The sequence below is a fragment of the Lactuca sativa genome, chromosome 9, assembly GCF_002870075.4.
Source record: "Lactuca sativa cultivar Salinas chromosome 9, Lsat_Salinas_v11, whole genome shotgun sequence".
Taxonomy (NCBI): Eukaryota; Viridiplantae; Streptophyta; class Magnoliopsida; order Asterales; family Asteraceae; genus Lactuca; species Lactuca sativa.
In genome coordinates this window covers 179,551,015-179,567,046 of record NC_056631.2, presented here as the reverse complement: position 1 = coordinate 179,567,046, position 16,032 = coordinate 179,551,015, and positions in this window count along the sequence as shown.

The window sequence follows — 16,032 nt, the reverse complement described above, 5'->3', positions numbered from 1 at the left end:
ATTTATTTTTACTCTTTTGACTCTTTTAGTCCTTAAGAAAACCGTGGATGGTAATTTTCAACCCAACTTTTGTTTATTTGACAATTTAAGTCCAAAAATGGGTTTTATGTTGTAACATGCTTATTATACCTTAGATAGTAAATTTTGTTAACTTGTTAAGTGTAATACATCATAGATCACATATTTTTCCCCCATGAACTATAGATCTCAAAATATCTTTCATTTTTGGCACATATTTACCACATAAACACAAGAAATCACACATAACATACAAATACACATAGATCTACACATTTTACTTGTATTCTCCCCCATAAAACATGTGAAAATCAAAAATATAGGGGTATGAATTCACCTGGAGTTTTTGGGTTCGGTTTTGAAGAGAAATGGAGTAGTTTGATGTTATTTTTGACTTTAGCAAGCCCTCCTTGAATAGATCTCGAACTTATGGAGGTTTTCTAAGAGTATGATCACAAAATGCTTAGAATGGATGATATTAGCATGGAAATGAAGTTATAAAACTTAGAGGTGTAAGGACTTACCAAGGGAAGATGATTTTTTGGTGGAAACCTTCTTGATCCACCTTAGATCTTCTAAATTTTGAGAAGGAAGTGAAGACTTTCTAGAGAGAGTGAGGTTGAAAGAAGTTGGTGAAATGTGTGTGTGTTGTGATTTTCGGCCGAGAGATAAGAAGAAGAGAAGGGAGGTGAGAGATGTGGTGATATGCATGGAAATATGAGATTTATGCATGGGTTTCCAATGGGTAATTATGAGGTGTCTTGCCTTCATAATTCTACATTTCTCCTTTTTTTTCTTTTGCTTCCTACTTGGGCCGAGATTTAGATTGTATAAGAAGGAAAGGAGTCATTTTGAGCCCATGTTCGAATTTTATGAGGCTCAAGTAACATTCTTCGGCCCATTGGGCCTCTAGAGTATTTCACGGCCCAATATACATCAAAGAATGAGTTTTATGGCTTATTATGGCTAAGTAGGTTTGTTATGGCCCAATAAGGCCCACTAAAGATAACTAGTTCATTCTAGGCTTATGAGGCCCAAAATATTTAGTTTCATGCAAATGGGTCCAAATTAGGATCCATTTAAGGGTCCTAAGCCCAAAATAGTCAAATTGGAAGCTTATGGCTCCATTAGGCCCAATAAGAAAATCCTAGTCCAAAATGGACTTAAACCGGGATTTTTTTAGGGTTTCCAACTTTTGTTGAATATTGGAAAGTTTGTATAGGGTATTTGATGGGATTTTGTTGTCATTGAATAAACACCATACATGTTTTAGCAACAATGTCATTCTTTGTTAAGTGTTTACAACGTATCAGAATTCCTAGTTGTGACATCATCCCCCCGTTAGAGGGAATTTCGTCCCAAAATTCTTTTTAAAGCTAGATTCGAGAATGCGAGAATAGGTGAGGGTACTTCTGCTTCATCTGGTCTTTGCGTTCCCATGTGAATTCTGGTCCACGTTCCACCGAACTTTCACAATCGGAATGTGACTTTGCTTAGTACGCTTCACTTCCCTGTCCATGATTTCAACTGGTTCTTCGATGAACTGGAGATTCTCGTTGATTTCGATTTCTTCTAATGGAATGAAGAGAGTTTCGTCAGATAAGCACTTCTTTAAATTGGAAACATGGAACACAAGGTATACACTGCTGAGCTCAGCGGGTAGTTGCAGTCTATAAGCCACTGGACCGACTCGGGCGAAAATCTCGAAGGGTCCAATGTATCGTGGGTTTAGTTTTCCCTATTTCCTAAAACGAATCACTCCTTTCTAGGGAGAGACGTTTAACAACACTCGATCCCCGACTTGAAATTCCAAGGGCTTTCGCCGTTTATCAGCGTAGCTTTTCTGCAGTCGGGCTCTGATCTGAATTATCTTCTTGGTCGTTTCGCGTATGATTTCTAGTCCCGTTAATGCATTGCATGGTGTCGGTCCTCTTGCTAGCTGAGTGTCACCTACCTCGGCCCAACACAACGGTGATCTACATTTACGCCCATACAATCCCTCGAATGGGGCAACTTTGATGCTTAAGTGATAATTGCTATTGTGCGAGAATTCGATCAAGGGCAAGTGGGTATCCCACGACTTTCCAAAGTCTATCACACATATGCGAAGCATATATTCTAGCGTTTGAATGGTCCGTTCGCTTTGACCATCCGTTTGTGGGTGGTAGGCAGTGCTCATGTCAAGTTGTGTTCCCATAGCTTTCTGAAGCGATTGCCAAGAGCGTGAAGTAAACCTGCTATCTCTATCTGAGATAATAGATAGTGGCACTCCGTGGAGTCTCACAATTTCCTTGATGTAATTCCTTGTCAATCGTTCCATCTTATATGACTCTTTTATTGGCAGGAAATGAGCGGATTTTGTCAACCTGTCAAATATTACCCATATGGTATCCAAACGATCAGTTGTCTTGGGTAGTTTAGTCACAAAGTCCATAGTAATCCTTTTCCATTTCCACTCGGGAATTACTGGTTGTTGTAGTAATCCTGAGGGCTTCTGATATTCCACCTTTACTTTAGCACACGTGAGGAATCTGCTAACGTTAGTGGCAATTTCTGCCTTCATGTTAGGCCACCAATAATGTTGCTTGATATCCAATACATTTTATCTGAACCCGGATGGATGGAGTATCATGTCTTGCGGGCTTCATTCATGACTACTTCTCTGAATCCCCCAAGTTTAGGGATTCAAATTGTCACACCCCCAAACCAGAACGGCGGAATCGTTCGGGGGCGGAGGACGTCATATTCAGTATCATAACAGTTCATAGAAAGGAAAGTACACACCACCATAATATAAATATGTTTGAAAAGTTTACATGATTGTAGGTGTTACATGTTTGCAAAAGAAATCAAATATAAAATGGTGATCCAAAATATGTTACTAACGCCAGTGCATTAGTCTTCAGAAGTAGTTGCTACCTGGCTAGTGGTTTCCTGTGAATACAAGTTATTTCAAAGAAGAAGTGTCAACATTTAAGTTGGTGAATTCATAAGTGGTGTTTTGAGAAGGTGTATGCCATTCGAAAGTGTTTGCATGTTTTCCGGAAAAACCCTTATTTTCCTATAAAAGTATGAAATGCATATGAATGTTCGTGATGTAAATTGCAACTAATTTTACCGAGAAAATCCCTTATTTTCCTATTAGTTGTTTGGTTTGAATACAGGAAAAACCCTTATTTTCCTGACATAACTGGCAGTCTTGAAGACCGAAAATCGCAAGCAAGCGACGTGCTTGTAAGTCGTGTCATAGTTTTACATAGTAAAGCTATACGAAAATCGCCCTTATTAAATGAAGAATAGTTTTAATGACTACTTGTTCATAAAAGCATAATACCATAATAATTGTATATCCGATGAGTTTTATAACCATACTAAACATAATATGCCTGTAGCGACGTTCTTCAGGCGTCGTAGCGTTATGACAACTGTCACCCCAAAAGACGGACTGTAGCTAACAGTCAGGGCGCGGGATCATGACTTCCCGTATAGATCTATACACATTTGACACGTTCTCCGAACGGGAGACTCTGGTTATAGACAGGACTTGTAGCATTATTTTCTAATAAAGAAAGTAACGTTTGAAGATATACACGACTCATGGATTCTCAACTAAGTCCGTAATAAGGTAGTAGTTTGTATGCAAAGTTTAACCTCTTTCACAATGTTTGACAAAGCATAATCATAAGTTCTTTTAAATGCATAAAATGACTTAGCAAAGAATGTTACCCTTGATATGATGTTTTTGTATGTAAACGTATAAATAAAACATATTTCTATTTATAAACATATTATATCCCAAGAGGGTAAAGCTGTGTTGTGAGGGGTTTTGTATCATAATAACTTCACAAGATAGTTAAAACAACAGTATGAAAAATATATCAAAAGGTTAATGTTTCACACGATTTTAGTCATGTGTTTACTTGTATTCCTCCCCCAAAAAGAGTATAAAACATTTAAAATGTATTTAAAGAGTGTTCGAAGGGGATATGAACTCACTTGATAGTTTGAAGATTGTGAGGTGGAAAACCGGGCAGAGTTTCGTCTCGGGAAACTGATTTTTCTTGGGATTCTCGGGAATCTCGGGAGTAGAATCGGCCTTCGGGACTTGAGCCAAAAAGACCAGGGCTTCGGGTTTGAACGGACACGGAAAACGAGGAAATGCTGAGAGAGAGAGAGAAGAGAAATGAACCCTTTCTTTGGAAACCCTCGCATTCTATTTATAGGAAGGCAAGTCTGCCTCGGTACGCGGGGCGTACGCTCGTACGCGCTGCGTACGCGTACGTCATGCATGACCGAAGCCTTGACTGCCTCGGTTCGGATGGGACGGGTTGTTGGGTTCTCGGGTCAGATGGGACGGGTTGCTGGGGAGGTGGGTCGGATGGGACGCCGGGTCGGATGGGACGTCGGTTCGGACGGGTCGGACGGGTCGGCTTCCTCGGATATGGCGACGTGGACGATCCGAGGCCAATCCTCTCGGTTACGCGGGGCGTACAGGAGTACGCAGCGCGTACTTCGGAGAAGGACGCTACTCCTCTTCGGATAATATCCGAATTTTGAATTAAATAAATAATTAATTTATTTAATAAACTTCAAAAATTCATATCTTCTTCATACGAACTCCGTTTTCGATGGTCTTTATATCCACGCGTAGGTGAGACTACGATCTACAACTTTCGTTTAGACTCCGTTGGCAAAATCCAAAAATTATTTTTATTATTTATTTTATAACTAATCGTTTTTAAGGAATTTCTTTGAAAAATCATAACTTCCCCATGCGAAGTCAGATTTGGACGTTCTTTATATATTTGGAACTTTTAAGACGATATCTACTACATAGCGTACTCCAAATCAAAGCTTTTGAATAATTCATTTATCGATGATCTTCCCATTACATTCAAAAAGGGTTACAAGACTCGGTTTATAATGCCTGGAAATAACGGGTTGTTACATCATCCCCCCGTTAGAGGGAATTTCGTCCCGAAATTTAATACAAGGTAAGAGTTTTTAGGGGCTGAGGAAGAGATGTGGATACTTCTGTAGCATTTGGTCTTCCCGTTCCCATGTGAATTCGGGTCCTCTCTTAGCATTCCATTGGACTTTTACTATTGGAATGCGACTCTGTTTGGTCCTTTTAACTTCCCTATCCATGATCTCGACAGGTTCTTCCACAAAGTTAAGATTTTCGTTTATCGCGATTTCATCGAGTGGAATTACAAGTGTTTCGTCGGACAAACACTTTTTCAGGTTCGACACGTGGAATACTGGATGCACTTTGTTAAGCTCGATTGGAAGTTGGAGTCTGTAGGCCACTGGACCAACTCTCGAAATGATTTCGAAGGGTCCAATGTACCTGGGATTTAGCTTTCCACGCTTCCCAAAGCGTATCACGCCTTTCCAGGGTGAGACCTTCAGTAGCACACGGTCGCCAATCTGGAATTCCAAGGGTTTACGTCTCCTGTCGGCATAGCTCTTTTGCCTATCCCTTGAGGACTTCAGTCGTTCTCGTATTTGCACGATCTTTTCGGTAGTCTCTCTGATGATCTCTGGGCCAGTAAGGGTGCTCTTAGTGACTAGACCTTTTGCCAATTGGGTGTCGCCCACTTCCGTCCAGCACAGGGGTGATCTGCACTTACGGCCGTAAAGGGCTTCGAACGGAGCGGTCTTGATACTAGTATGATAACTATTGTTATAAGAGAACTCGACCAAAGGCAAGTGAATATCCCATGCCTTGCCAAAGTCGATTACACATGCTCGCAACATGTCTTCCAAGGTTTGGATCGTCCTCTCACTCTGTCCGTCAGTTTGAGGGTGGTATGCCGTACTCATGTTCAACCTTGTTCCCATGGATTTTTGCAGTGATTGCCAAAATCTGGAAGTGAACCTGCTGTCTCTATCTGAGATGATGGACATTGGTACTCCATGAAGTCGTACGATCTCCCGGATGTAGGTTCTTGATAGTTTTTCCATCCTATCGGTTTCCTTGATAGGTAAGAAATGGGCTGACTTGGTTAATCTGTCGACGATTACCCAAATAGTATCTTGGCCACTCTGAGTTTTGGGCAGTTTGGTTATGAAGTCCATGGAAATCTGCTCCCATTTCCACTCAGGTATTTCAGGTTGTTGGAGTAGGCCTGAGGGTTTTTGGTGTTCTATTTTTATTTTGGCGCAAGTTAAACACTTGCCCACGTACGTAGCGATCTCCGCTTTCATGTTTGGCCACCAGTAGAGTTGCTTGAGATCTAGATACATCTTGTCTGACCCTGGGTGTACGGAGTATGGGGTCCTGTGTGCCTCGCTCATAACTACCTCTCTGAATCCCCCAAACTTTGGTGTCCAGATCCGGTTCATGAGGTAGCGTGCTCCGTCACTCTTGATTTCTAAGTTCTTGTCCATTCCCCTAAGGGCCTCACCTGCCACGTTTTCGGGTTTCAAGGCCTCTAATTGAGCTTCCTTGATTTGCGTTGATAGGTGCGAATGGATCGACATAGCTAATGACTTCACTCTCTGGCCTGAGTACTCCTTTCGACTAAGGGCATCGGCTACGACGTTTGCCTTTCCCGGATGATAGCGAATATCGCATTCGTAATCACTGAGTAGCTCGACCCATCGCCGTTGTCTCATGTTGAGCTCCTTCTGATCGAAAATGTGTTGTAAGCTCTTGTGGTCGGTAAAGATAGTGCTCTTCGTTCCATACAAGTAATGTCTCCAGATCTTCAGAGCAAACACTACTGCTCCTAGTTCAAGATCGTGGGTCGTGTAGTTAACCTCATGTGTTTTCAACTGTCTCGAGGCGTAGGCGATGACCTTACCTCGCTGCATCAGAACACATCCGAGTCCTTGGTTTGATGCATCGCAATAAACTACAAAGTCTTCTATTCCTTCGGGAAGGGATAGTATTGGTGCGGTGCACAAGGCTCGTTTGAGCGTTTGGAACGCTCTTTCTTGTTTCTCTTCCCAGTCAAAGGCCACACCTTTCTGGGTTAGGGTTGTAAGAGGCTTCGCTATTCGTGAGAAGTTCTGAATGAACCTGCGGTAGTAGCCAGCGAGACCTAGAAATTGACGAATTTCTGTAGGAGTCTTCGGTGCTGACCAGTTCTCAATGGCCTTAATTTTGGATGGGTCCACGTGGATTCCCTCTTCGCTTACCACGTGTCCTAAGAATTCGACTCTTCAGATCCAAAATTCACATTTCGAGAACTTCGCATAAAGTTTCTCTCTTCTTAATGTCCCTAGAACTTGTCGCAGATGATCGCCATGTTCTTTCTTACTTCGGGAGTAGATCAGGATGTCGTCAATGAAAACGATGACGAACTGGTTCAAGTAAGGTCGGCATACTCTATTCATCAGATCCATGAAGACTGCGGGCGCATTGGTCAATCCGAATGGCATCACCACGAACTCGTAATGTCCGTAACGAGTTCGGAAGGCGGTCTTCAGCACATCCTCCTCTAGCACTCGTAACTGGTGATACCCGGATCTCAGATCAATCTTAGAAAAATAGTTCGCCCCTTGCAGTTGGTCGAATAGATCATCTATGCGCGGTAGAGGATAACGATTCTTGACCGTCAGTTTGTTGAGTTCTCTGTAGTCGATGCACATTCTGAACGATCCATCCTTCTTTTTCACAAACAACACGGGTGCTCCCCATGGTGAGAAGCTCGGTCTGATGAATCCTTTTTCCAGTAGTTCATTCAGTTGACTGGATAGCTCCTGCATCTCTGCCGGGGCTAATCGATAGGGTGCTTTGGCTACTGGGGTAGCTCCGGGAATCAGGTCGATTCTGAATTCGACTTGTCTTACGGGTGGTATCCCTGGAAGGTCCTCGGGAAATACATCGGGAAAATCGCATACGTCGGGCACATCCTTGATGTTCCGGACTTCGCGCTTCACGTCTATAATATGTGCAAGAAATGCGTGACACTCCTTTCGTAAGTGCTTCTGAGCTTGGATACTTGAGATGATTCTAAGAGTGGTACTAGGTTTGTCGCCCAAGACAAGGAAGGTTTCGCCGGTTGGCAGATTAAGGCGAACGGCCTTATCGTAACATAGAATGTCCGCACGATGTGAACTCAGCCAATCCATGCCAATGATGACATCGAAACTCTTAATCGAGACTGGCATGAGGTTGATTTGAAAGGGATTATCGTTCAGAGTTAGGGTGCAGTTTAAGTATATCTCTTTAGTGCCTTCGGTTTTCCCGTTGGCCATTTCTACTATGAACGGTTCACTTAATGATTGTGGTATTGGTTTTAGCATGCTTTTAAAGTCGTGACTCACAAAACTCCTTTCCGCTCCACTATCAAACAAAATGCATGCATACGAGTTATCGAGAAGAAACGTACCCGTAACAACAGTAGGGTCCGCAATGGCTTCATCTTGTCCCATTGCGAAAACTCGGCCTCTTCCGCCGGTATTCCTGTTGTTTGCCTTCGGGCAGTCCTTGCGGTAGTGCCCTGTGCTCCCGCACTCAAAGCAAGCGCGGCTTACTCCGGTATTAGCAGTGGGGGCGGATTGTTGGGTTAGCTCCTTGCAATAGCGGGCTGTATGACCCTTCTTATTGCACCTGGTGCATTGAAGGCCATGACAGATACCGTGATGGTGGAAGTTGCACTGGTTACATTTCGGTAGCTTTCCATTGTATGAACTTGTGGGGGCAGAGTTGGTAGGTACAGTAATAGCGTGGGTCGCTATCACTTGTTGTTTCTTAGGGTTCTCCTGGAGGATTTGTCCCCTCCTCTTGTTCCAAGGCCTACTCTGTCCCTGAGCCTCCCTAGGTGGATTTGCGGCTGTTGTGATGGTACTCTGTTTCGCTCCGTGATCGATGAGTCGTTGCGCCAGGCGTTTAGCGCTGTTGTAGGTGATAGGGTTGGAGGCTAGGACATGCCCTTGAATCTGGGGTGACAACCCCCAAATGTACCTTTCGACCTTCTTTGATTCTGGGTTGACCATGGTAGGGCACAAAGCAGCGAGATCGTTGAACCTAGCTGTGTAAGCGACTAGGTCAGATCCGACCATTTTCAAATTCCAGAGCTCCTGCTCAAGCTTTTGCACTTCACCCCTTGGGCAGTATTCTTCCAGTAGTAGTACCTTCAGTTCTTCCCAACTCATGGCGTTAGCGACGGTGAGCGTCACTGAGTTCACATGGCTTTTCCACCAAGTGAGGGCTCGATCTATGAAGGTGCAAGCAGCGAACTTAACCTTGCTTGTTTCTTGGCACGAGCAGATCTCGAAGACCGTTTCGGTCTTTTCGAACCATTGAATTAGTGCAATGACTCCGCCACTGCCATTAAAAGTTTTTGGCTTCGAGTTGGAGAACTCCTTGTAGGTACACTCTCTAACATGGCCCTGGCCGGTGCCACTATTGGGATGATTCGTGCTGCTTCCTGTACCTCCATTGGCATTGGAGTTTATTTGAGAGAGGGCTGCTGCTACTGCTGCTGTGATAGCAGCCTGGACCATTGCCGGATCATAAGTTAGTGGTGGAGGTGGTGGTGGGGTTGCGTTGGTACGTGCTGATCTACGAGGAGGCATCGCTCTGTCAAAAGGAAAAAATGAGATATTATGAGTTTTGGTGGTTGTGAGTTGAATGATATTGAGTTAACTGCCTTAAGAATTTGGTTTGATCAACAATGGGTTTTGAGCTTGATTTATTAATAACGTTTGAATGGATGCACTTATGAGTTGAACGGAATACACATATTTAACACCGAAAAAGGGGGGTATGCCCTATATATATATAACATATAGTTGTGTTACATCCGAGTTTAGACAAAACTTTTTGACCTTTCTAAAGGTCTCCGATTACAGAAAGTTTTAACGAAAAGAAAATTCTTATCCGAAGTCCTAATTTATAACAAAATTTGAAATCCTGGCAGGCACTACTTGCGACGTAGGTTGCGCTTGGAGCTTGACTCCGCATCTGATTGCTTCGATTCCATTAGGCGTCGATCAAGAGCGGCTTGTTGCTCCCTTAACTCGGCTAGGGCTGCAATTATCTGTGCTTGAAATGCCTCAGACTGGAGTTGAACATTATCTTGTATCTTGTCCAGCCTACGGATATCGGAAGTGTGAACCTGCACTTCCACGTTGATATCCCGGAGTCGGCTTGCTTGTACTCCGGACTGATAGGACTGATTGGCTAACTTACCAACCATTACCGGGAGTGCTCGATCAGCCGAACTGCCACCGCGGACATCGTAGAAGTCCCGACACATGCCGTAGGGAGGGCGTATGCCTTGTTGTTGGCTCCAATGATGTAGGTGACTTCCCCAGACGGGAGTGGGTCCTTGGAAGTTCCTCACATGGGCAGGAGGTTGAATGGGTGGTGGATCAATCACTTCAGGTTCTGAGTCAGTACCGGAGTCATCACCCAATTCTATGGGTTCCTCATCCTCTTCTGGATCATCTTCGATCCATCCTCCGTTGCCGTGGTTGGGAAAGTAGGGGTCATTGGGGTGGTGAAATCCAGCCATTTGACTGTACGAGAAATGGGGTCATAAGAATTGAATAAAGTCGGAACATGCAAAACATGTAAGTTAGTTTAAATAGCAATTACTCCTATAGCATTTAAATTATTGTGTTTGATTCTAATAACGGTTTGGTAAGTTTTTAAAATTTGTTGTCCACTGCAGACACCCCTCGGCACACGTTAGTCGGCTCTCGGACAAATATAGTTGATCAGGCTATATCCTTCCCAGTTCCGATTACGTGTCCCAAGGCGTACCTGTACTGCACAACTCATTAATAATACTTCTAACATGGTACGATGTGGAACTGTTATTCATTACTAAATGAATGCATGCTTACTTTACAAAAACTAAATAGATTTAATTTCAAAAGTATGACTCTTCTCAGAGTGCTTTTTGCCCAGTTGAGTTTATAGTTGTATAATAAAAAAAATAAATGGTTTTGATATACTTAATTCACTATAAACGATGCTCTGATACCAATCTGTCACACCCCCAAACCAGAACGGCGGAATCGTTCGGGGGCGGAGGACGTCATATTCAGTATCATAACAGTTCATAGAAAGGAAAGTACACACCACCATAATATAAATATGTTTGAAAAGTTTACATGATTGTAGGTGTTACATGTTTGCAAAAGAAATCAAATATAAAATGGTGATCCAAAATATGTTACTAACGCCAGTGCATTAGTCTTCAGAAGTAGTTGCTACCTGGCTAGTGGTTTCCTGTGAATACAAGTTATTTCAAAGAAGAAGTGTCAACATTTAAGTTGGTGAATTCATAAGTGGTGTTTTGAGAAGGTGTATGTCATTCGAAAGTGTTTGCATGTTTTCCGGAAAAACCCTTATTTTCCTATAAAAGTATGAAATGCATATGAATGTTCGTGATGTAAATTGCAACTAATTTTACCGAGAAAATCCCTTATTTTCCTATTAGTTGTTTGGTTTGAATACAGGAAAAACCCTTATTTTCCTGACATAACTGGCAGTCTTGAAGACCGAAAATCGCAAGCAAGCGACGTGCTTGTAAGTCGTGTCATAGTTTTACATAGTAAAGCTATACGAAAATCGCCCTTATTAAATGAAGAATAGTTTTAATGACTACTTGTTCATAAAAGCATAATACCATAATAATTGTATATCCGATGAGTTTTATAACCATACTAAACATAATATGCCTGTAGCGACGTTCTTCAGGCGTCGTAGCGTTATGACAACTGTCACCCCAAAAGACAGACTGTAGCTAACAGTCAGGGCGCGGGATCATGACTTCCCGTATAGATCTATACACATTTGACACGTTCTCCGAACGGGAGACTCTGGTTATAGACAGGACTTGTAGCATTATTTTCTAATAAAGAAAGTAACGTTTGAAGATATACACGACTCATGGATTCTCAACTAAGTCCGTAATAAGGTAGTAGTTTGTATGCAAAGTTTAACCTCTTTCACAATGTTTGACAAAGCATAATCATAAGTTCTTTTAAATGCATAAAATGACTTAGCAAAGAATGTTACCCTTGATATGATGTTTTTGTATGTAAACGTATAAATAAAACATATTTCTATTTATAAACATATTATATCCCAAGAGGGTAAAGCTGTGTTGTGAGGGGTTTTGTATCATAATAACTTCACAAGATAGTTAAAACAACAGTATGAAAAATATATCAAAAGGTTAATGTTTCACACGATTTTAGTCATGTGTTTACTTGTATTCCTCCCCCAAAAAGAGTATAAAACATTTAAAATGTATTTAAAGAGTGTTCAAAGGGGATATGAACTCACTTAATAGTTTGAAGATTGTGAGGTGGAAAACCGGGCAGAGTTTCGTCTCGGGAAACTGATTTTTCTTGGGATTCTCGGGAATCTCGGGAGTAGAATCGGCCTTCGGGACTTGAGCCAAAAAGACCAGGGCTTCGGGTTTGAACGGACACGGAAAACGAGGAAATGCTGAGAGAGAGAGAAGAGAAATGAACCCTTTCTTTGGAAACCCTCGCATTCTATTTATAGGAAGGCAAGTCTGCCTCGGTACGCGGGGCGTACGCTCGTACGCGCTGCGTACGCGTACGTCATGCATGACCGAAGCCTCGACTGCCTCGGTTCGGATGGGACGGGTTGTTGGGTTCTCGGGTCGGATGGGACGGGTTGCTGGGGAGGTGGGTCGGATGGGACGCCGGGTCGGATGGGACGTCGGTTCGGACGGGTCGGACGGGTCGGACGGGTCGGCTTCCTCGGATATGGCGACGTGGACGATCCGAGGCCAATCCTCTCGGTTACGCGGGGCGTACAGGAGTACGCAGCGCGTACTTCGGAGAAGGACGCTACTCCTCTTCGGATAATATCCGAATTTTGAATTAAATAAATAATTTATTTATTTAATAAACTTCAAAAATTCATATCTTCTTCATACGAACTCCGTTTTCGATGGTCTTTATATCCACGCGTAGGTGAGACTACGATCTACAACTTTCGTTTAGACTCCGTTGGCAAAATCCAAAAATTATTTTTATTATTTATTTTATAACTAATCGTTTTTAAGGAATTTCTTTGAAAAATCATAACTTCCCCATGCGAAGTCAGATTTGGACGTTCTTTATATATTTGGAACTTTTAAGACGATATCTACTACATAGCGTACTCCAAATCAAAGCTTTTGAATAATTCATTTATCGATGATCTTCCCATTACATTCAAAAAGGGTTACAAGACTCGGTTTATAATGCCTGGAAATAACGGGTTGTTACACAAATGCGGTTCATGAAATAATATGTTCCGTCCTCTTTCACTTCGAAATTATTTTCCATTCCATGTAACGCTTCGCTTGTTTTGTTTTCTGCCTTCATGGCATTGAACTGGGTTGCCCTGATTTGCGAGGTCAGGTGGGATTGAATGGGTATGGAGAGAGTCTTCACACGACGATTCAAGTATTCCTTCCGACTCTAGGCATCAGCTACCACGTTAGCCTTACCTGGGTGGTACTTGATTTCGCACTCATAATCGTTTAGCAGTTCAACCCATCTTTGTTGCCGCATATTCAACTCTTTTTGATTTAAAACGTGTTGGAGACTCTTGTGGTCCATGTAAATGGTGCACTCTGTACCGTAAAGGTAATGCCTCCAAATGTTCAAGGCAAAGACCACAGCTCCCAATTCAAGATCATGGGTGGTATAATTCACCTCATGTGTCTTTAGTTGTCGGAACGCATAAGATATCACCTTCCCACGCTGCATAAGTACACAGCCTAAACCCTGATTCGACACATCGTAGTAAACTATGAAGTCCTTTGTTCCCTCTAGTAGTGATAGTACCGGTGCACTGCAGAGTGCTTGCTTCAGAGTTCGGAATGCCACTTCTTTCTTATCTGTCCATTCAAGGGTACACCCTGTTGCGTAAGCAAGGTAAGTGGCTTGGTTGTTTTGGAGAAGTTCTGAATGAACCTCCTGTAATAGCCTGCAAGACCTAAAAATTGACGAATTTATTTGGGTTTCGTTGGGATCGCCCATCCTTCGATGGCTTTCACCTTAGAAGGATCCACGTGTATCCCTTCTTGGCTAACAACATGACCCAAAAAGTTCACACTATGGAGCCATAACTCACACTTCGAGAGTTTTGTGTATAGCTTTTTGGTTCTTAGGGTTTCTAAGATTTGACGGAGATGTCAGCCATGCTCCTCTTCTCTTCAAGAATAGACTAGAATATCGTAGATAAAAACGATGACAAAGATGTCGAAGAATGGTCGGCAGATTCGGTTCATTAGGTCCATGAATGCGGCAAGGGCATTCATTAGATCGAAGGGCATTATGACAAATTCATAATGTCCATAACGAGTTCGGAAAGCGGTTTTGGGGATATCCTCCTCCCGGACTTTGAGTTGGTGGTATCTGGATCGCTGATCTATCCTAGAGAAGTAACTTGCTCCTTGGAGTTGGTTAAACAGATCGTCGATTCGCAGAAGTGGATAACGATTTTTGATAGTGAGCTTATTTCGTTCCCTGTAGTCGATACACATCCTAAAGGAACTGTCTTTCTATTGGGTTTTAGTATACTACAACATCCTATGGTGCACATACAACCCTAAATACCTTGGATCTATGTTTTCACTAATTATACATGCAAATGTTTCGAAGGTATTAAACCTATAGCTAGCATGCAATTGTCATACAAACTAAATAAAATACTAGATAGTGTAACATACCTTTTTGTGTGGCTGGAGGTCTTGATGTATTTGGCCTTAAGAACTTAGCCCCAATAGTGTAGAAGCCCCAAATCAAGTCACAACACATCAAGGACAAAGGTAGGACTTGAGAGAGAATCTCCATACACTCTAAAACCTTCATGAACTCCAAGAACATGCACACACACTAAAAGTGGCGGTTTTTAGGTCATAACATATGTATTTATATGTGTTGAATTCTAAGAGTCATGGGTATAACCCAAACCCATATCCATGGGTTTTATGATCCATGGTTCATGTCGCCCAACTCTTTATGTATTCATACATAAACTTGGTCCAACATGGATCATAAGCCCAACACATCTATATATAACTAATTACAATAATTAGTCCCCATAGTTTTAATTAGTCTCTTTTGATCACTAAATTAATTCCAAATTAATTCTTGATCAATACTAATTAAAACATATGATTTCATATTAATATATTAGAACTTATAATATATTAATAAATCATATATAACCTCTTCTCTCAAAAGTCCATCCTAACAAATTGTCCTGATGACATGCAACCCAAATGGACCATGCTACTCTCGGGTCGAATACATACCAATAATAGTTATGGGCTTAGACACCTAATCCAATAGTCTCCCACTTGGATAAGTCTAAAACTATTATTGCGAATGACTCGAAAATCCGACTAGCAATCGTAGCTCTTAAAGCCGTTGTCGAACTCTGAACAAATCAATGACATGTCCATTAGATAAGAGATCATATATTCCTCCATTCTAGATATCATATGGACTGAGACATGGATTATAATCATTCTCTCTGTCTAGTTGTTGTTTCCTGATTTCTGATTTATGACGACTGACTAATTGACAAATCAAATCAGTCCAGGCCCGGCCGAGCACTTATGTTTGTCATCACCAAATCATCGAGGGGCCCACATATATCGCTTTTATCCCTACAAGGGTAAAAGGAATGGATAAACTTCGACTCATATGCTTGTTCTACTACTTGTTGAATCATACATAAAGGCACGTTTTATAACATCGAGTTACCAAATGCGTTTACGTGCAATCAACCAACTCATAGGCAACAAGTCATATCTCTAGGTTTGAAGAATATAAGATATTATCGTCTCATGATCACTCGTGATCAAATACATGAAGTGATTCAAATGAGCATGGGTTGAATCCAATACTCGAATCCCTATTCCAGGAGTACTCATGAATGTTGTAGTAACTCTTACTATGTCCACTACCTTGGACATCTACAAACCCGATTCATGACAGTCTTGCCTTAATACCTACTTCCAACGTATTATCGACTGTGGATGGTTTGAATAAATTAGTCATTTCGGAAAG